General features: G+C 36.3%; 2 long non-coding RNA genes across 2 annotated transcripts; both read left to right on the top strand.

Annotated features, from left to right (window-relative positions):
• Window positions 1-10,686: 10,686 nt before the first annotated feature.
• On the top strand, window positions 10,687-11,821 carry LOC143421920 (uncharacterized). The gene is made up of 3 exons (XR_013101521.1): window positions 10,687-11,051; window positions 11,137-11,248; window positions 11,329-11,821. It is a non-coding gene; the product is annotated as an uncharacterized LOC143421920 (long non-coding RNA).
• An 8,203-nt stretch (window positions 11,822-20,024) lies between these two features.
• On the top strand, window positions 20,025-21,159 carry LOC143421919 (uncharacterized). The gene is made up of 3 exons (XR_013101520.1): window positions 20,025-20,389; window positions 20,475-20,586; window positions 20,667-21,159. It is a non-coding gene; the product is annotated as an uncharacterized LOC143421919 (long non-coding RNA).
• Window positions 21,160-22,213: the final 1,054 nt, after the last annotated feature.

The following is a 22,213-nucleotide window of genomic DNA, read 5'->3' as shown; positions in this document are numbered from 1 at the left end:
TTTATATTTAGATTTCTTCATACATTCTTATATAGTTCTATATTGTGTATTGTGTATTTTGTTGTACAGTTATTTTATTTTCAACTTTAATTTATATATTTTATCTTATTCTTCCCAGTTAAATTTACCCTTCATTCTAATTTGTGTTGTACAGTTATTTCATTTTTAACCTTAATTTATATTCTATTCCTTCCTAGTTAAATTTACCCTTTTTCATATTTATTTCCTATCTTATTCATAGCCTTTTCCTTTTTTGTTTTTCTTTAGGTCACGAGCAGTTGTCCAAGCATTTCACTACATATCGTACTGTGTATGACTGTGTAAGTGACAAATAAATTTGAATTTGAATTTGAATTTGAAAACAAAAAATTTGAATGAAAATACAGTATTAGAAAAAAGAGAACAGAACTTGAATGAGAACAACAGAATTAGAATGACAAGAATGGAATTTGAATGAAAACACCGGAAGTTGAAAGAAAACAACAAAATTTGAATGAAGACAACGGAAGTTGATAGAGAAAACAACAGAATTTGAAAGAAAACAACAGAATTAGAATGTAAAGAACGGAATTTGAATGAAAATAACTGAATTAGAATGAAAACAACATAATTTGAATGAAAACAACAGAATTAGAATGAAAAGAACAAAATTTTAATAAAAAAAACAGTACTAGAATGAAGAGAATAGAATTTGAATGAGAACAACAGAATTAGAATGACAAGAATGGAATTTCAATGAAAACACCGGAAGTTGAAAGAAAACAAAAAAATTTGAAGGAAAACAACGGAAGTTAAAACAGAACAACATAATTTGAAGGAAAAGAACTGGATTAGAAGGAAAACAACAGATTTTGAACAAAAACCACAGAATTAGAATGCCAAGAATGGAATTTGAATGAAAACACCGAAAGTTGAAAGAAAACAACTAAATTTGAATGACAAGAACGGAATTAGAATGAAAAGAACTGAATTAGAATGATAAGAATGGAATTTGAATGAAAACAACAGAATCAGAGTGGAGACATGGCGGGGGAGGACGCTGGACAGACCCGGTGCACCTAAACGCGTAGTGAGGGTGTGCTGGGAACGTCTAGCAGCCCCAGTCCGCGAGATCTTCAACGCACACCTCCGGCAGAGCTTCAACAGCATTCCGAGGGAGACTGGGGACATTGAGTCCAAATGGACCATGTTCAGCGTTCAATTGCCGAAGCTGCGGCCGCAAGGTGGTTGGTGCCTGCCGTGATGGTAATCCCCGAACCAAATGGTGGACACCAGAGGTGAAGGGAGCCACCAGGCTGAAGAAGGAGTCCTATCAGGCTTGGTTAGCCTGTGGGACTCCGGAGGCAGCCGACAGGTATCGACAGGCCAAGCAGAATGCGGCTCGGGCAGTGGCTGAAGCAAAAACTCGGGTGTGGGAGGAGTTCGGAGAGACCATGGAAAAAGACTTTCGGACATGGTCGAATGCCTTCTCCAAGTCCACAAAACACATGTACACTGGTTGGGCAAACTACCACGCACCCTCAAGTATCCTTGAGAGGATAAAGAGCTGGTGCAGTGTTCCGCGACCAGGACGAAAACCGCATTGTTCCTCCTGTATCCGAGGTTCGACTAGCGGACGAACTCTCCTTTCCAGCAACCTGGCATAGACTTTCCCAGGGAGGCTGAGGAGTGTGATCCCCCTGTAGTTGGAACACACCCTCCGGTCTCCCTTCTTAAAGATGGGGACCACCACCCCAGTCTGCCAGTCCAGGGGTACTGCCCCTGATCTCCACGCAACATTGTAGAGGCGTGTCAACCAGGACAGCCCTACAACGTCCAGGGCCTTCAGGAACTCGGGGCGGACCTCATCAACACCAGGGGATCTGCCACCAAGGAGTTGTTTAACTGCCTCAGTGACCTTGCCCCCAGAAATTGGCGGGTCATTCCCCTCATCCCCAGACTCTTGCTCCTCCTCGGAAGACATGTCAGTGGGATTAAGGAGGTCCTCGAAGTATTCCTTCCACCGCCTGACAATTTTCTCAGTCGACGTCAGCAGTGCTCCGCCAACACTATACACAGTGCAGGTAGAGCACCGCTTTCCCCTCCTGAGACGCCTGACGGTTTGGTTCGCATTGCCGGCAATAAGTCGGACTTGTTCCCAGTGGGTGATGGGCTCCGCCAGGGCTGCCCTTTGTCACCGGTTCTGTTCATAATTTTTTATGGACAGGATTTCTAGGCGCAGCCAAGTGGCGGAGTGGGCTTTCACTTTGGTGGCCTCAGAATCTCATCTCTGCTTTTTGCAGATGATGTGGTTCTGTTGGCTTCATCGGGTCTCCAGCTCGCACTGGAATGGTTCGCAGCCGAGTGTGAAGCAGCGGGAATGAGGATCAGCACCTCCAAATCTGAGGCCATGGTTCTCAGCCGGAAAAGGGTGGAGTGCCCACTCCGGGTCAGGGATGAGTTCCTGCCCCAAGTGGAGGAGTTCAAGTATCTCGGGGTCTTGTTCGCGAGTGATGGGAGAAGGGAGCCAGAGATCGACAGACGGATTGGGGCTGCAGCTGCAGTAATGCAGACGCTGCACCGGTCCGTCGTGGTGAAGAGGGAGCTGAGTGTAAAAGCAAAGCTCTCAATTTACCGGTCGATCTACGTCCCTACCCTCACCTATGGCCACGAGCTGTGGGTAGTGACCGAAAGAATGAGATCGCGGATACAAGCGGCAGAAATGAGGTTCCTCCGAAGGGTGGCTGGCCTCTCCCTTAGAGATAGGGTGAGAAGTTTGGCCATCCGGGAGGGGCTCAGAGTAGAGCCGCTGCTGCTCCACATCGAAAGGAGCCAGCTGAGGTGGTTCGGGCATCTGACAAAGATGCCTCCTGGGTGAGAAGAAGTCCAGACGCTTTTCTTTGCAAGCTCCTTTGACTCCTGGGTGAGGTGTTCCGGGCATGTCCCACCGGGAGGAGGCCCCGGGGCAGACCCAGGACACGCTGGAGAGATTATATCTCTCGACTGGCCTGGGAACGCCTTGGTATTCCCCCGGATAAGCTGGAGGAGGTGGCTGGGGAGAGGGAGGTCTGGCCCTCTCTGCTTAGGCTGCTACCCCCGCGACCCGGCCTTGGATAAAGCGGATGGATGGATAGAATGAAAACAACAGAATCAGAATGAAAAGAACTGAATTAGAATGACAAGAACTGAATTAGAATGAAAAGAACAGAATTAGAATGAAAAGAACAAAATTTGAATGAAAAGAACAAAATTTGAATGAAAAGAACAGAATTAGAATGAAAAGAACAAAATTTGAATGAAAAGAACAAAATTTGAATGAAAAGAACAAAATTTGAATGAAAAGAACAGAATTAGAATGAAAAGAACAAAATTTGAATGAAAAGAACAAAATTTAAATGAAAAGAACTGGATTAGAAGAAAAACATCGGATTTCGAACAAAAACCAACAGAATTAGAATGACAAGAACGGAATTTGAATGAAAACACAGGAATTTGAATGAAAACAAAAGAATAAGAATGTCACGGCGAGTGAGGTGAGCCGTGTGGAGGAAATGAAGGAGGATCCAAATGCAGGCAGTCGTGAAGGTGTAAAGGTGGTTTATTAAACATGAAAGTAAATACAAACGACAAAAGGAGCTAGAACTAAACTATACTGGGATCAACTAAACTACAGAGCACAAACCTTAACGAGAACGACCAGAAGAGACTAACGGCGGACAGCAGGGAGAACACACGGGTGAGACATGGTAGGAACGCAGATGAGGCAGGGTGGAATACACAGACGGACAAGCCCTACAATAACGGAGGACATGACTTAAATACACCTAGAAAAACACAGGGGAATTACACACAGGTGGTGGACACAGCTGGGAATGATCAACAAGACGAGACAGAGGTAAAACTGAACACACTCACATGAGACGCAGACCTTCACAATAAAACAGGAAATGAGAACACCACACCAAGACGCAGACCTGACACTGAGAGACAGACAGAATGACACATGGAACCTGAACTAAACTAAACGTGAGATACAAACGAGAACAAATCCTTAAACATGAAACTCAAATAATAAACATCATAAACACAACAAGAGAACAAGAACACAATCCCTGATGCAAACTAAAACCAAAACATAATAACCTTAAACATGGAATAACAAAAACATGAAACTCAACGTACTGGGTCCAACGGACAGTGACCCGTGACAAAGAATGAAAAGAACTGAATTAAAATGAAAAGAACTGAATTAGAAGGAAAAACAGTATTAGAAAAAAGAGAACAGAACTTGAAAGAGAACAACATAATTAGAATGACAAGAATGGGATTTGAATAAAAACACCGGAAGTTGAAAGAAAACAACAAAATTTGAATGAAAACAACGGAAGTGTAAAGAGAACAACAGAATTTGAAAGAAAACAACAGAATTAGAACAAAGAGAACAGAATTTCAATGAAAAGAACTGGATTAGAAGGAAAACAACAGATTTCGAACAAAAACAACAGAATTATAATGAAAACCACGGAAATTGAAAGAGGACAACAGAATTTGAATGAAAAGAACTGGATTAGAATGAAAACAACAAAATTTGAATGAAAACAACGGAAGTTGAAAGAGAACAAAAAAATTTGAAAGAAAACAACAGAATTAGAATGTAAAGAAGTGAATTAGAATGAAAACAACAGAATTTGAAAGAAAACAACAGAATTAGAATGAAAACAACAGAATTTGAATGAAAACAACAGAATCAGAATGAAAACACCGGAAATTGAAAGAGAACAAAAGAATTTGAATGAAAACAACAAAATTTGAATGAAAACAACAGAATTAGAATGAAAACAACAGAATTTGAATGAAAACAACAGAATCAGAATGAAAACACCGGAAGTTGAAAGAAAACAACAAAATTTGAATGAAAACAACAAAATTTGAATGAAAACAACAGAATTAGAATGAAAACAACAGAAATTGAAAGAAAAAAACAGAATTAGAATGACAAGAACAGAATTTGAATGCAAACAAAAGAAATAGAATGAAAACAACAAAATTTGAAGGAAAACAAAAGAATTTGAAAGAAAAAACAAAATTTGAATGACAAGAACGGAAGTTGAAAGAGCACAACAGAATTTGAATGAAAAGAACAGAATTAGAATGAAAAGAACAAAATTTGAATGAAAACAACAGAATTAGAATGAAAACAACAGAATTTGAATGAAAACAACAAAATTTGGATGAAAACAACAAAATTTAAATGAAAAGAACTGGATTAGAAGAAAAACATCGGATTTCGAACAAAAACCAACAGAATTAGAATGACAAGAACGGAATTTGAATGAAAACACAGGAATTTGAATGAAAACAAAAGAATAAGAATGAAAAGAACTGGATTAGAAGGAAAAGAACAGATTTTGAACAAAAACAACAGAATTAGAATGACAAGAATAGAATTAGAAGGAAAACAACAGAATTTGAATGAAAACAACAGAATTCGAATGACAAGAATAGAATTTGAATGAAAACAACAGAATTAGAAGGAAAAAAAACAAAATTTGAATGAAAACAACAGGATTAGACGGAAAACAACGGATTTCGAACGAAAACAACAAAATTAGAATGACAAGAACGGAATTTGAATGAAAACAATAGAATTAGAATGAAAACAGTAGAATTAGAATGAAAAGAACTGAATTAGAATTAAAAGAACAAAATTTGAATAAAAACAACAGAATCAGAATGAAAACACCGGAAATTGAACGAAAACAATAGAGTTAGAAAGAAAAGAACTGGATTAGAAGGAAAACAACGGATTCCGAACGAAAACAACAGAATGAGAATGACAAGAACGGAATTAGAATGAAAAGAATTGAATTAGAATGACAAGAATGGAATTTGAATGAAAACAAATGAATTAGAAGGAAAATAACAGAATTCGAAAGAAGAAAACAGAATTAGAATGAAAACATCAACATTCGAATGACAAGAACGGAATTTGAATGAAAACAACAAAATTTGAATGAAAACAACAGGATTAGAAGGTAAACAACGGATTTCGGACGAAAACAACAAAATTTGAATGAAAACAACATTTTTTTAATGAAAAGTACTGGATTATAAGGAAAACAACAGATTTCGAACAAAAACCCAAACGAATTAGAATGACAAGAATGGAATTTGAATGAAAACACCGGAAGTTGAAAGAAAACAACATAATTTGAATGAAAACCACGGAATTAGAAGGAAAACAACATAATTTGAATGAAAACAACAGGATTAGAAGGAAAACAACGGATTTCGAACGAAAACAACAAAATTAGAATGACAAGAACGGAATTTGAATGAAAACAATAGAATTAAAATGAAAACAGTAGAATTACAATGAAAAGAACTGAATTAGAACAAAATTTGAATAAAAACAACAGAATCAGAATGAAAACACCGGAAATTGAACGAAAACAACAGAATTAGAAAGAAAAGAACTGGATTAGAAGGAAAACAACGGATTCCGAACGAAAACAACAGAATTAGAATGACAAGAACGGAATTAGAATGAAAAGAACTGAATTAGAATGAAAGAATGGAATTTGAATGAAAACAACACAATTAGAAAACATCAACATTCGAATGACAAGAACGGAATTTGAATGAAAACAACAAAATTTGAATTAAAACAACAGGATTAGAAGGTAAACAACGGATTTCGGACGAAAACAACAAAATTAGAATGACAAGAACGGAATTACAATGACAACAATAGAATTAGAATGAAAACAAAAAAATTTGAATGAAAACAAAATTTTTTTAATGAAAAGTACTGGATTATAAGGAAAACAACAGATTTCGATAAAAAACCGAAACGAATTAGAATGACAAGAACGGAATTTGAATGAAAACACAGGAATTTGAATGAAAACAAAAGAATAAGAATGAAAAGAACTGAATTAAAATGAAAAGAACTGAATTAGAAGGAAAAACAGTATTAGAAAAAAGAGAACAGAACTTGAAAGAGAACAACATAATTAGAATGACAAGAATGGAATTTGAATGAAAAAACCGGAAGTTGAAAGAAAACAACATAATTTGAATGAAAACAACAAAATTTGAATGAAAACAACAACATTTGAATGAAAAAACAGAATTAGAATGACAAGAATGGAATTTGAATGAAAACACCGGAAGTTGAAAGAAAACAACATAATTTGAATGAAAACAAAAGAATCAGAATGAAAAGAACTGAATTAGAAGGAAAAGAACAGAATAAGAATGAAAAGAACAGAATTTGAATGAAAAAACAGTATTAGAATGAAGAAAACAGAATTTGAATGAGAACAACAAAATTAGAATGACAAGAATGAAATTTGAATGAAAACAACAGAATTAGAAGGAAAAAAAACAAAATTTGAATGAAAACAACAGGATTAGACGGAAAACAACGGATTTCGAACGAAAACAACAAAATTAGAATGACAAGAACGGAATTTGAATGAAAACAATAGAATTAGAATGAAAACAGTAGAATTAGAATGAAAAGAACTGAATTAGAATTAAAAGAACAAAATTTGAATAAAAACAACAGAATCAGAATGAAAACACCGGAAATTGAACGAAAACAATAGAGTTAGAAAGAAAAGAACTGGATTAGAAGGAAAACAACGGATTCCGAACGAAAACAACAGAATGAGAATGACAAGAACGGAATTAGAATGAAAAGAATTGAATTAGAATGACAAGAATGGAATTTGAATGAAAACAAATGAATTAGAAGGAAAATAACAGAATTCGAAAGAAGAAAACAGAATTAGAATGAAAACATCAACATTCGAATGACAAGAACGGAATTTGAATGAAAACAACAAAATTTGAATGAAAACAACAGGATTAGAAGGTAAACAACGGATTTCGGACGAAAACAACAAAATTTGAATGAAAACAACATTTTTTTAATGAAAAGTACTGGATTATAAGGAAAACAACAGATTTCGAACAAAAACCCAAACGAATTAGAATGACAAGAATGGAATTTGAATGAAAACACCGGAAGTTGAAAGAAAACAACATAATTTGAATGAAAACCACGGAATTAGAAGGAAAACAACATAATTTGAATGAAAACAACAGGATTAGAAGGAAAACAACGGATTTCGAACGAAAACAACAAAATTAGAATGACAAGAACGGAATTTGAATGAAAACAATAGAATTAAAATGAAAACAGTAGAATTACAATGAAAAGAACTGAATTAGAACAAAATTTGAATAAAAACAACAGAATCAGAATGAAAACACCGGAAATTGAACGAAAACAACAGAATTAGAAAGAAAAGAACTGGATTAGAAGGAAAACAACGGATTCCGAACGAAAACAACAGAATTAGAATGACAAGAACGGAATTAGAATGAAAAGAACTGAATTAGAATGAAAGAATGGAATTTGAATGAAAACAACACAATTAGAAAACATCAACATTCGAATGACAAGAACGGAATTTGAATGAAAACAACAAAATTTGAATTAAAACAACAGGATTAGAAGGTAAACAACGGATTTCGGACGAAAACAACAAAATTAGAATGACAAGAACGGAATTACAATGACAACAATAGAATTAGAATGAAAACAAAAAAATTTGAATGAAAACAAAATTTTTTTAATGAAAAGTACTGGATTATAAGGAAAACAACAGATTTCGATAAAAAACCGAAACGAATTAGAATGACAAGAACGGAATTTGAATGAAAACACAGGAATTTGAATGAAAACAAAAGAATAAGAATGAAAAGAACTGAATTAAAATGAAAAGAACTGAATTAGAAGGAAAAACAGTATTAGAAAAAAGAGAACAGAACTTGAAAGAGAACAACATAATTAGAATGACAAGAATGGAATTTGAATGAAAAAACCGGAAGTTGAAAGAAAACAACATAATTTGAATGAAAACAACAAAATTTGAATGAAAACAACAACATTTGAATGAAAAAACAGAATTAGAATGACAAGAATGGAATTTGAATGAAAACACCGGAAGTTGAAAGAAAACAACATAATTTGAATGAAAACAAAAGAATCAGAATGAAAAGAACTGAATTAGAAGGAAAAGAACAGAATAAGAATGAAAAGAACAGAATTTGAATGAAAAAACAGTATTAGAATGAAGAAAACAGAATTTGAATGAGAACAACAAAATTAGAATGACAAGAATGAAATTTGAATGAAAACAACAAAATTTGAATGAAAACAACATAATTTGAATGAAAACAACAGAATCACAATGTAAAGAACTGGATTAGAAGGAAAACAACGGATTTCGAACGAAAATAACAGAATTAGAATGAAAAGAACCGAATTAGAATGAAAAAACAGAATTAGAATGACAAGAATGGAAATTGAATGAAAACACCGGAAGTTGAAAGAAAACAACAAAATTTGAATGAAAACAACAGAATTAGAAGCAAAACAACAGAATTTGAAAGAAAACAACAGAATTCGAATGACAAGAATGGAATTTGAATGAAAACAACAGAAATAGAATGAAAACAACATAATATGAATGAAAACACAGAAATTTGAATGAAAACAACAAAATTAGAATGAAAACAACAGAATTAGAAGGAAAACAACAAAATTTGAAAGAAAAAAACAGAATTAGAATGACAAGAAGGGAATTTGACTGAAAACAACAGAAATTTGAATGAAAACAACAGAATTAGAATGAAAACAACAGAATTAGAAGGAAAACAACAGAATTTGAAAGAAAAAAAGAGAATTAGAATGACAAGAATGGAATTTGAATGAAAACACCGGAATTTGAAAGAAAACAACATAACAACAGAATTTGAAAGAAAAAAACAGAATTAGAATGACAAGAATGGAAGTTGAATGAAAACACCGGAAGTTGAAAGAAAACAACAGAATTAGAATGACAAGAACGGAATTTGAATGAAAAGAACTGGATTATAAGGAAAACCACGGACTTTGAACGAAAACAACTGAATTAGAATGACAAGAATGGAATTAGAATGAAAATAATAGAATTAGAATGAAAACAGTAGAATTAGAATGAAAAGAACTGAATTAGAAAGAAAACAACAAAATTTGAACGAAAACAACAGAATTAGAAGGAAAACAACAGAATTTGAAAGAAAACAACAGAATTAGAATGACAAGAATGGAATTTGAATGAAAACAAAGGAAGTTGAAAGAAAACAACAAACTTTGAATGAAAAGAACAGGGCCCTATTTCAGGAAGCCGGTTTAGTGGAAAAACTGAGTAAGTATACCCTGAGTTAACGAAAACTCTGGGTTTTCGGTTTCACAAAGCGAGTTCAGCTGAAGCCTGAGTGAGTCCCTATGACGACACACTCCGTGAAGCTAACCTGCCCCCTAGCAGGTTTACTACAACTAACCCTGACTGTCTCCGCCCCTTTGTCGGAAACCTGACAGTAGGAAGTGTCGGACATGACGTGCCCCGTCCTTGAAGAGCCAGTAGATCGTGAAGCCCAAATTCTCCGCAGAGCTCTCCGCCGGGAGAGAGTGATCAGAGCGCGTTTGGACATTTTATCATTTCCTGATGATTGTCTGTGCGAACGTTACCGTTTTTCAGCACAATCTATAAGTTATTTGGATAACATCCTCAGGCCATATATTACGCATGTGACATCGCGGACATCCTCTCAGTTCTGTCCATATTATTTGTATTGCACTTCGTTTTTTGCAAACGGGAGCTTTCTGTATAATATTGGTGACGCTGAGCACGTTTCCAAGGCTACCGTCTGTCGGGCAGTCAGGAATGTTACAGTTGCACTGAAACGTCTCCTGTACTGGTTTGTGGTGTTCCCCGGTCATAGACCCACAAGATTTATCAAAGAGGGATTCCACAAAATTGCAGGTATCAGGATGACCAAAACTTAATTCATGATGTGGTGATACTTGGACTACTACTTAAATTTTACATTTATTTTCAGGGTTCCCAGGCGTGATTGGCTGTACAGATGGCACTCACATTCCAATCATTGCTCCTTCAGTAAATGAAGGAGACTATGTGAACAGGAAGTCTTTCCACAGCATTAATGTACAGGTACATAGTTCCCTGTAGCATTTCAAACTATCAAATTATTTCATTATAGTAATGGATGCTAATTTGTGTTCTCTGCACTGTGAAGATCATATGTGATGCTGCCAACATTATCACAAATGTGGAAGCCAAGTGGCCAGGCTCTGTTCATGACTCACAAATATTCCGTGAATGTACACTGAGCACAAAATTTGGACATGGTGAGTTGAGAATACTTTAAAATATATAAAGACCAATTGCTTCAGGGACATTTGAACTGAAGTGTATCCTTCTGTCTTAGGAGAGTTCACTGGCTACTTGCTTGGTGATAGGGGGTATCCATGTTTACCCTATTTGCTTACCCCTTACCCTGACCCTGAACCGGGCCCACAGCAGCGATATAATCTGGCTAATTGCAGGACAAGAGCCAGAATTGAAATGACTATCGGAATGCTTAAGGCCCGGTTCCAGTGCCTGCAAAGACTCAGGGTCACCCCAGAAAGGGCATGTGACATTATTGTGGCATGTGTGATTCTTCACAACATTGCCACAATTAGAGGAGAACACTGTCCTTCTGAACCAAACATCAGCAGTGATCCAAACCATGAACATCCTGACCCTCCCACGGACATACAAGATGGAAGAGCAGTCAGAGACACCATATGTCACAATCATTTCTTTTGACCCATCACCTCAACATGTTGAAAGAAGAATAAACAGATTTTTTGTTCAACTGGCTTTATTGGTCGCCTGTATTTCCTGTACACAAAGTATTAAAAGATGTAAACCTCAAAGTGTCTCTGTTGCTTCCTCCTCTGTAACAGCTGTCAATGTTTCCTCATTATTTTCCTGTAGTAAAGAAATAAACAACATTGCTGTTCTACTGTAAACTCATATAATCTGTGGAGTATTACTCACAACTGCATGTTGGTCTGGCTCAACAGGAGGCTGCACCAGATGCAGTACACCATCACCATCAACTGATAGAATATGAGGTTCATACAGGTCACTTATAACTTACAAGGGACCAAATGGCAATTAACAAACATACCAATCACCTTACACTTCATTGTCATTATGCTCTCAAAGACAACCAAGACTGAGGGAAGGCAAAATCAGTAGGAAAATAACTTCACTACAAAATAATCCATTATGGTAAAGAGTTTATCAAATGAATGAGCAGCACTGCAAAGGTGACTGTGAAGAAAGGATGTATGCACATCATGTATTATTTTGAATTTACCCCCTATGTAGGCACTTGTGTCTTGCGGGATTATTGACTCAGAGGATGTCCCCGCAGAGATGCCTTCGGCTACAGGGCGCCCACTGTTTTGGCTGAGGGCCAACTGCTCAGCCTCTGTGAGTGGTGGTGGTGGAGGACCCCCACCTGTTTTTCGGGCCTCCGCTTTTTTTCTGTTGGCTATAACGGGTCACATTTGAGCATACAGAGTAAGCAAATATGTACTTGTAATGTGCTCAGATAATTTCAATAAGTGCTTACAGAAAGAAAATTAATGTAGCCTCTAACTGCAATTGATTTACATCGGACAAACAGACCAAGCACTATGGCTCATAATACAATTACACCTCACCTGTTTGGACTATATTTTTATATTTCATTTTTACTTGCTGCCAGGCACGTTTGGGGCCTGTTGGGTTGCACCTGCGCTCACATCACATCACAAAATAAAATGTATAAAATAACAAATAAAATAACATATGATAAAATAACGTGTTAAATGGGTGGAAATCCCTAGATCAATGTTTAAATTAACACTCACGCATTGACTCTGTCGGCTATGTTTTGCCATGCATGCTCCCTTTCTTTTGCAGCTGTGGCTGTGTTACTTTTTTCCGCGGAATTTGCATGTTATCGGCATAGGCTGCCATCAGAATTTCGGCCTCAAGCGCTGTGAAATACATTGAATTAGAATTAAAACAACAGAATGAGAATCACAAGAACGGAATTAGAATGAAAAGAACCAAATTAGAATGAAAAGATCAACATTTGAATGAAAACAACAGAATTAGAATGACAAGAACAGAATTTGAATGAAAACAACAGAAATAGAATGAAAACAACATAATTAGAATGAAAACAACAAAATTTGAATGAAAACAAAAACATTTAAATTAAAAGAACTGGGGCCTGTTCTTCGTACGTCGCTTACTACATCCAAGATCAAATGACACATCCAAGACCAAACCATCGCGCTAACCGTGAGCTCGCTAATCCGGTTCCCCGAACACGCCTGCTGTTGACGATTAGTACAGCTGGACGCAGTAATGTGACATCACTGGGTGTCGTAAAAGGGGCTACGCATCGATAGTAGAAACAAGCTGCCCCTCTGTTGGTCTTCCATGGTCTGTTGTGTTCTGGGGGCCTCTGGATGTCTGGAGTTTTGATCTCCTCCATACCCGCTTCACACCCTGGAGGACGGGGCTGTGGCCCCCCCACACTCCCTAGCAGATCATTACATGGAGAAACCTTTGGAATGCAAGCATGCTGATCCACACAGGTATGCACACATGGGTATTCACAGACGCGGACTAAAGCTTTCTTGGCTGCTGCCTCAAAGCACACTGTGCGCTGTCTATCTTGCGTGCTGCACAATATCGTTTATTACTTAGTAAATACTGATATCTATGACTAGCTAGTTTATTGTGATGGTGCTTTGTTTTCTCTATTATTATGTTGCTCTTTGTTGTTTGCTGTCTCCTCTGTTTGTTTTTGTTTGTTTGTTTGTTTTTTTTTTCTCCATACAGGTGACCCAGGAGTTTGTTTTTTTTTCTCTCTCTTCCCCCCCCTTCTCACCGTCTCTTCTCCCCTTTGGTTTTCTTTCTTTCTCTCCCCCTCTCTCTCTCATTCATTCCCCCTGTCCTATTTATTAAAAAAAAAAAAAAAAAAAAAAAAAATGACAAAGGATGAACTGAAGCTCTGCCATCACGTAATGTCGCATACTGCTGTTTCTGATGTCATTTAAAAAAAACAAAAAAAAACAAAAAAAAAAAGATAGTAGAAACATTGATCGGCAACCCGCTGATTGGTCGGCGAAAATGTCGAAGGGGCGCGCTCGGTATTTTCCGGCAGCAGAGCAAGAACTCATGAGTGAGGGATTTCAGGAGTTTCAGAGTTTAATTAAAATGCAAGAGAAAACTGCAAAGGCTGCAGAAGCAAGGAGAGAGGGCTGGCAGAAAGTTGCTGACAAATCAAACTCGTAGGTAATTTAATAATAATACTAATAATAATGGATTGGGTTCATATAGCGCTTTCCAAGGCACCCAAAGCGCTTTACGATACCACTATTCATTCACTCCCACATTCACACACTGGTGGAGGCAGCTACGGTTGTAGCCAGGCTGCCATATCGCGCCTTCGGCCCCTCTGGCCAACACCAGTAGGCGGTAGGGTAGATCTATCATATGACACTATATTGTCCAATATCATATGGCATTATATTATATTATAATATGTTATATTATATCCCCTTTCACATTAGAGCCACAACAGGACCCACAAGAACATGGGAACAAGTAAAAGTGGAATACAGGAGTATTCTACAGAATGGTAATATTTATCTCTTAGATTGCTTTTCGTCTCTTGGCAAGGTAATACTGGCCTGTAATACTCTGTTAGTTTGTTCATAACAGCAACCAAGAAAAGGGCAGAGGAAAAAAAGACAGGTGGTGGTCCTGCACCCCCTCGTCAACAAGTTGGTTATGTAAATAATACCCTCACGGGAATATCGATATCTCTCAATGAGCACACTGTCGCGCTGAGCTAAAGGATCCTGTCTATCCCGCAATATACGCTGAATTCTGAGGACTCTCCTTATCAATCTTGCACCTTCCGCAATGGGTGGCTTGCGTATACGGACAGGACATGGCTGCGACAGGCTTCCCAAATCCACCTTCGCTTTTATAGCCGTGGTCTCTCATCTTGATTACACGAAGTAATTTACAATTACTACTCTGAAATATGAATTACATCTGTAATAATCACATACATGTAATAGAATGTTAATAGTACATTTCCCTTTTTTAGGAAATGACCTGTATGTATCTGTGTGACATCAATAAAAGGATCAAGTGCTGCATTATCTTTAGTTACATTGATGTTATTTATTTATGGTGAAACAGTGGTGGAATATCGCTGTTGCTTTCGTATAAATGAAGCGGACATACCTGCGTGGCCGCGATCTAATCCTGTTTACATAAAGTAAACCTGCTCCCGAGCAGGTTTACGCTTACGGCTCTGTTGCTATGACAGCAAGTCCCGGATGAGCTTCGGGGAACCGAACGATCCAGGATCACGCAAAATCGTCAACAATCTAATCCAGCTAACTTACTTAGCGAGGTACGAAGAACAGGCCCCTGGATTATAAGGAAAATAACGGATTTCGAACAAAAACCAAACGAATTAGAACGACAAAAACGGAATTTGAATGAAAACACAGGAATTTGAATGAAAACAACAGAATTAGAATGAAAACAACAGAATTAGAAGGAAAACAACAGAATTTAAAAGAAAAAAACAGAATTAGAATGACAAGAATGGAAGTTGAATGGTCCCGCAGTATCCTGCGGGACCAACATCACCCTGCGCGCCACATTTTCCATCTGCTGCCCTCAGGGAGAAGGTACAGGTCTATACAGGCCAGAACATCCAGACTGGCCAACAGCCTGTATCCACAGGCTGTGAGGCTCCTGAACTCTCTGCCCCCCTCTCACGGACAATAACCATATCCAACTTCTTAATAGCAATGAACTGGTCTGCATTGGTGCATCATATCTTTATTCTCTTCCCCCTCCTGCCCCCCCCCCCTCTTTCTTAAATAGATAACTATCATATCTGATATCATATCTCACAGTATAATAATATTGAATGGGTTGCATTGTTGTATTTTGTCATGTTTCTCAGGTCTTTGTCTGAATTTCTACGAACATTATTGCTAAGGATTGTCTTATTGCATTGGAGTCACACTGGGTTAAATATGTACACTTGGGTTTTAAGGGGTATTTATTATTTTCTTCTTTTTTTTGGGTTGTATGGAAGCCCCAAACGCAATTTCATTGTTCTTGACAATGATAATAAATAAATAAATACTAAATACTAAAATACTAAAACACCGGAAGTTAAAAGAAAACAACAGAATTTGAGGGAAAACAAAAGAATTTGAATGAAAACAGCAGAATTAGAATGAAAACAACAGAATTTGAAAGAAAAAAACAGAATTAGAATGACAAGAATGGAAGTTGAATGAAAACACCGGAAGTTGAAAGAAAACAACAAAATTTGAATGAAAACTACAGAATTAGAAGAAAAACAACAGAATTTGAAAGAAAACAACAGAATTCGAATGACAAGAATGGAATATGAATGAAAACATAGAAATTTGAATGAAAACAACGAAATTAGAATGAAACCAACAGAATTAGAAGGAAAACAACAGAATTTGAATGAAAACAAAAGAATTTGAAAGAAAACATCGACATTCGAATGACAAGAAGGGAATTTGAATGACAAGAAGGGAATTTGAATGAAAACAATAAAATTAGAATGAAAACAACATAATTTGAATGAAAACAACAGAATTAGAATGAAAACAACATCATTTGAATGAAAAGAACTGAATTAGAATGACAAGAACAGAATTTGAATGAAAACACAGAAATTTGAATGAAAACACAGAAATTTGAATGAAAACACAGAAATTTGAATGAAAACAACAGAATTAGAAGGAAAACAACAGAATTTGAAAGAAAAAAACAGAATTAGAATGACAAGAATGGAAGTTGAATGAAAACAAAGAAAGTTGAAAGAAAACAACAAAATTTGAAGGAAAACAAAAGAATTAGAATGAAAACAACAGAATTAGAATGAATACAACATAATTTGAATGAAGACAACAGAATTAGAATGACAAGAATGGAATTTGAATGAAAACACCGGAATTTGAAAGAAAACAACATAATTTGAATGAAAACAACAGAATTAGAATGACAAGAATGGAATTTGAATGAAAACAAAGAAAGTTGAAAGAAAACAACAAAATTTGAACGAAAACAACAGAAATAGAATGAAAACAACAGAATTAGAAGGAAAACAACAGAATTAGAAAGAAAACAACAGAATTCGAAAGACAAGAATGGAATTTGAATGAAAACAACAGAAATAGAATGAAAACAACATAATATGAATGAAAACACAGACATTTGAATGAAAACAACAAAATTAGAATGAAAACAAAAGAATTAGAAGGAAAACAACAAAATTTGAAAGAAAACAAAAGAATTTGAATGAAAACAAAAGGATTAGAATGTAAACAACGGATTTCGAACGAAAACAACAGAATTAGAATGAAAAGAACGGAATTTGAATGAAAAGAACTGGATTATAAGGAAAACCACGGACTTTGAACGAAAACAACTGAATTAGAATGACAAGAATGGAATTAGAATGAAAATAATAGAATTAGAATGAAAACAGTAGAATTAGAATGAAAAGAACTGAATTAGAAAGAAAACAACAAAATTTGAACGAAAACAACAGAATTAGAAGGAAAACAACAAAATTTGAAAGAAAACAACAGAATTAGAATGACAAGAATGGAATTTGAATGAAAACAAAGGAAGTTGAAAGAAAACAGAAATTTGAATGAAAACAATAGAATTAGAATGAAAACAACAGAATTTGAATGAAAACAACAGAATTACAATGAAAACAACATCATTTGAATGAAAACAACTGAATTAGAATGACAAGAATGGAAGTTGAATAAAAACACCGGAAGTTGAAAGAAAACAACAAAATTTGAAGGAAAACAAAAGAATTTGAAAGAAAACAATAGAATTAGAATGACAGGAACTAAATTTCAAGTAAAAAAAACAAAATTTGAATGAAAACACCGGAAGTTGAAAGAAAACAACAGAATTAGAATGACAAGAACGGAATTTGAATGAAAAGAACTGGATTAGAAGGAAAACAACGGACTTTGAACTAAAACAACTGAATTAGAGTGACAAGAACGGAATTTGAATGAAAACACAGGAATTTGAATGAAAACAAAAGAATTTGAATGAAAACAACAGAATTAGAATGACAAGAACGGAATTAGAACGAAAACAACATCATTTGAATGAAAACAACAGAATTAGAAGGAAAACAACAGAATTTGAACGAAAACAATAGAATTCGAATGACAAGAACGGAATTTGAATGAAAACAACAGAAATAGAAAGAAAACAACATAATATGAATGAAAACAGAAATTTGAATGAAAACAATAGAATTAGAATAACAAGAACGGAATTTGAATGAAAACACAGGAATTTGAATGAAAACAATAGAATCAGAATGAAAACAAAAGAATCAGAATGAAAAGAACTGAATTAGAAGGAAAAGAACAGAATAAGAATGAAAAGAACAGAATTTGAATGAAAAAACAGTATTAGAATGAAGAAAACAGAATTTGAATGAGAACAACAAAATTAGAATGACAAGAATGAAATTTGAATGAAAACAACAAAATTTGAATGAAAACAACATAATTTGAATGAAAACAACAGAATCACAATGTAAAGAACTGGATTAGAAGGAAAACAACGGATTTCGAACGAAAATAACAGAATTAGAATGAAAAGAACTGAATTAGAATGAAAAAACAGAATTAGAACGACAAGAATGGAAATTGAATGAAAACAACAAAATTTGAATGAAAACAACAGAATTAGAAGCAAAACAACAGAATTTGAAAGAAAACAACAGAATTAGAAGGACAACAACAAAATTTGAAAGAAAAAAACAGAATTAGAATGACAAGAATGGAATTTGAATGAAAACAACAGAAATAGAATGAAAACAACAAAATTAGAATGAAAACAACAGAATTAGAAGGAAAACAACAAAATTTGAAAGAAAAAAACAGAATTAGAATGACAAGAAGGGAATTTGACTGAAAACAACAGAAATTTGAATGAAAACAACAGAATTAGAATGAAAACAACAGAATTAGAAGGAAAACAACAGAATTTGAAAGAAAAAAAGAGAATTAGAATGACAAGAATGGAATTTGAATGAAAACACCGGAATTTGAAAGAAAACAACATAACAACAGAATTTGAAAGAAAAAAACAGAATTAGAATGACAAGAATGGAAGTTGAATGAAAACACCGGAAGTTGAAAGAAAACAACAGAATTAGAATGACAAGAACGGAATTTGAATGAAAAGAACTGGATTATAAGGAAAACCACGGACTTTGAACGAAAACAACTGAATTAGAATGACAAGAATGGAATTAGAATGAAAATAATAGAATTAGAATGAAAACAGTAGAATTAGAATGAAAAGAACTGAATTAGAAAGAAAACAACAAAATTTGAACGAAAACAACAGAATTAGAAGGAAAACAACAGAATTTGAAAGAAAACAACAGAATTAGAATGACAAGAATGGAATTTGAATGAAAACAAAGGAAGTTGAAAGAAAACAACAAACTTTGAATGAAAAGAACAGGGCCCTATTTCAGGAAGCCGGTTTAGTGGAAAAACTGAGTAAGTATACCCTGAGTTAACGAAAACTCTGGGTTTTCGGTTTCACAAAGCGAGTTCAGCTGAAGCCTGAGTGAGTCCCTATGACGACACACTCCGTGAAGCTAACCTGCCCCCTAGCAGGTTTACTACAACTAACCCTGACTGTCTCCGCCCCTTTGTCGGAAACCTGACAGTAGGAAGTGTCGGACATGACGTGCCCCGTCCTTGAAGAGCCAGTAGATCGTGAAGCCCAAATTCTCCGCAGAGCTCTCCGCCGGGAGAGAGTGATCAGAGCGCGTTTGGACATTTTATCATTTCCTGATGATTGTCTGTGCGAACGTTACCGTTTTTCAGCACAATCTATAAGTTATTTGGATAACATCCTCAGGCCATATATTACGCATGTGACATCGCGGACATCCTCTCAGTTCTGTCCATATTATTTGTATTGCACTTCGTTTTTTGCAAACGGGAGCTTTCTGTATAATATTGGTGACGCTGAGCACGTTTCCAAGGCTACCGTCTGTCGGGCAGTCAGGAATGTTACAGTTGCACTGAAACGTCTCCTGTACTGGTTTGTGGTGTTCCCCGGTCATAGACCCACAAGATTTATCAAAGAGGGATTCCACAAAATTGCAGGTATCAGGATGACCAAAACTTAATTCATGATGTGGTGATACTTGGACTACTACTTAAATTTTACATTTATTTTCAGGGTTCCCAGGCGTGATTGGCTGTACAGATGGCACTCACATTCCAATCATTGCTCCTTCAGTAAATGAAGGAGACTATGTGAACAGGAAGTCTTTCCACAGCATTAATGTACAGGTACATAGTTCCCTGTAGCATTTCAAACTATCAAATTATTTCATTATAGTAATGGATGCTAATTTGTGTTCTCTGCACTGTGAAGATCATATGTGATGCTGCCAACATTATCACAAATGTGGAAGCCAAGTGGCCAGGCTCTGTTCATGACTCACAAATATTCCGTGAATGTACACTGAGCACAAAATTTGGACATGGTGAGTTGAGAATACTTTAAAATATATAAAGACCAATTGCTTCAGGGACATTTGAACTGAAGTGTATCCTTCTGTCTTAGGAGAGTTCACTGGCTACTTGCTTGGTGATAGGGGGTATCCATGTTTACCCTATTTGCTTACCCCTTACCCTGACCCTGAACCGGGCCCACAGCAGCGATATAATCTGGCTAATTGCAGGACAAGAGCCAGAATTGAAATGACTATCGGAATGCTTAAGGCCCGGTTCCAGTGCCTGCAAAGACTCAGGGTCACCCCAGAAAGGGCATGTGACATTATTGTGGCATGTGTGATTCTTCACAACATTGCCACAATTAGAGGAGAACACTGTCCTTCTGAACCAAACATCAGCAGTGATCCAAACCATGAACATCCTGACCCTCCCACGGACATACAAGATGGAAGAGCAGTCAGAGACACCATATGTCACAATCATTTCTTTTGACCCATCACCTCAACATGTTGAAAGAAGAATAAACAGATTTTTTGTTCAACTGGCTTTATTGGTCGCCTGTATTTCCTGTACACAAAGTATTAAAAGATGTAAACCTCAAAGTGTCTCTGTTGCTTCCTCCTCTGTAACAGCTGTCAATGTTTCCTCATTATTTTCCTGTAGTAAAGAAATAAACAACATTGCTGTTCTACTGTAAACTCATATAATCTGTGGAGTATTACTCACAACTGCATGTTGGTCTGGCTCAACAGGAGGCTGCACCAGATGCAGTACACCATCACCATCAACTGATAGAATATGAGGTTCATACAGGTCACTTATAACTTACAAGGGACCAAATGGCAATTAACAAACATACCAATCACCTTACACTTCATTGTCATTATGCTCTCAAAGACAACCAAGACTGAGGGAAGGCAAAATCAGTAGGAAAATAACTTCACTACAAAATAATCCATTATGGTAAAGAGTTTATCAAATGAATGAGCAGCACTGCAAAGGTGACTGTGAAGAAAGGATGTATGCACATCATGTATTATTTTGAATTTACCCCCTATGTAGGCACTTGTGTCTTGCGGGATTATTGACTCAGAGGATGTCCCCGCAGAGATGCCTTCGGCTACAGGGCGCCCACTGTTTTGGCTGAGGGCCAACTGCTCAGCCTCTGTGAGTGGTGGTGGTGGAGGACCCCCACCTGTTTTTCGGGCCTCCGCTTTTTTTCTGTTGGCTATAACGGGTCACATTTGAGCATACAGAGTAAGCAAATATGTACTTGTAATGTGCTCAGATAATTTCAATAAGTGCTTACAGAAAGAAAATTAATGTAGCCTCTAACTGCAATTGATTTACATCGGACAAACAGACCAAGCACTATGGCTCATAATACAATTACACCTCACCTGTTTGGACTATATTTTTATATTTCATTTTTACTTGCTGCCAGGCACGTTTGGGGCCTGTTGGGTTGCACCTGCGCTCACATCACATCACAAAATAAAATGTATAAAATAACAAATAAAATAACATATGATAAAATAACGTGTTAAATGGGTGGAAATCCCTAGATCAATGTTTAAATTAACACTCACGCATTGACTCTGTCGGCTATGTTTTGCCATGCATGCTCCCTTTCTTTTGCAGCTGTGGCTGTGTTAC

The sequence above is a fragment of the Maylandia zebra genome, linkage group LG14 (assembly GCF_041146795.1).
Source record: "Maylandia zebra isolate NMK-2024a linkage group LG14, Mzebra_GT3a, whole genome shotgun sequence".
In the NCBI taxonomy this organism is placed as follows: domain Eukaryota; kingdom Metazoa; phylum Chordata; class Actinopteri; order Cichliformes; family Cichlidae; genus Maylandia; species Maylandia zebra.
This window is presented reverse-complemented; position numbering and strand designations above follow the sequence as displayed.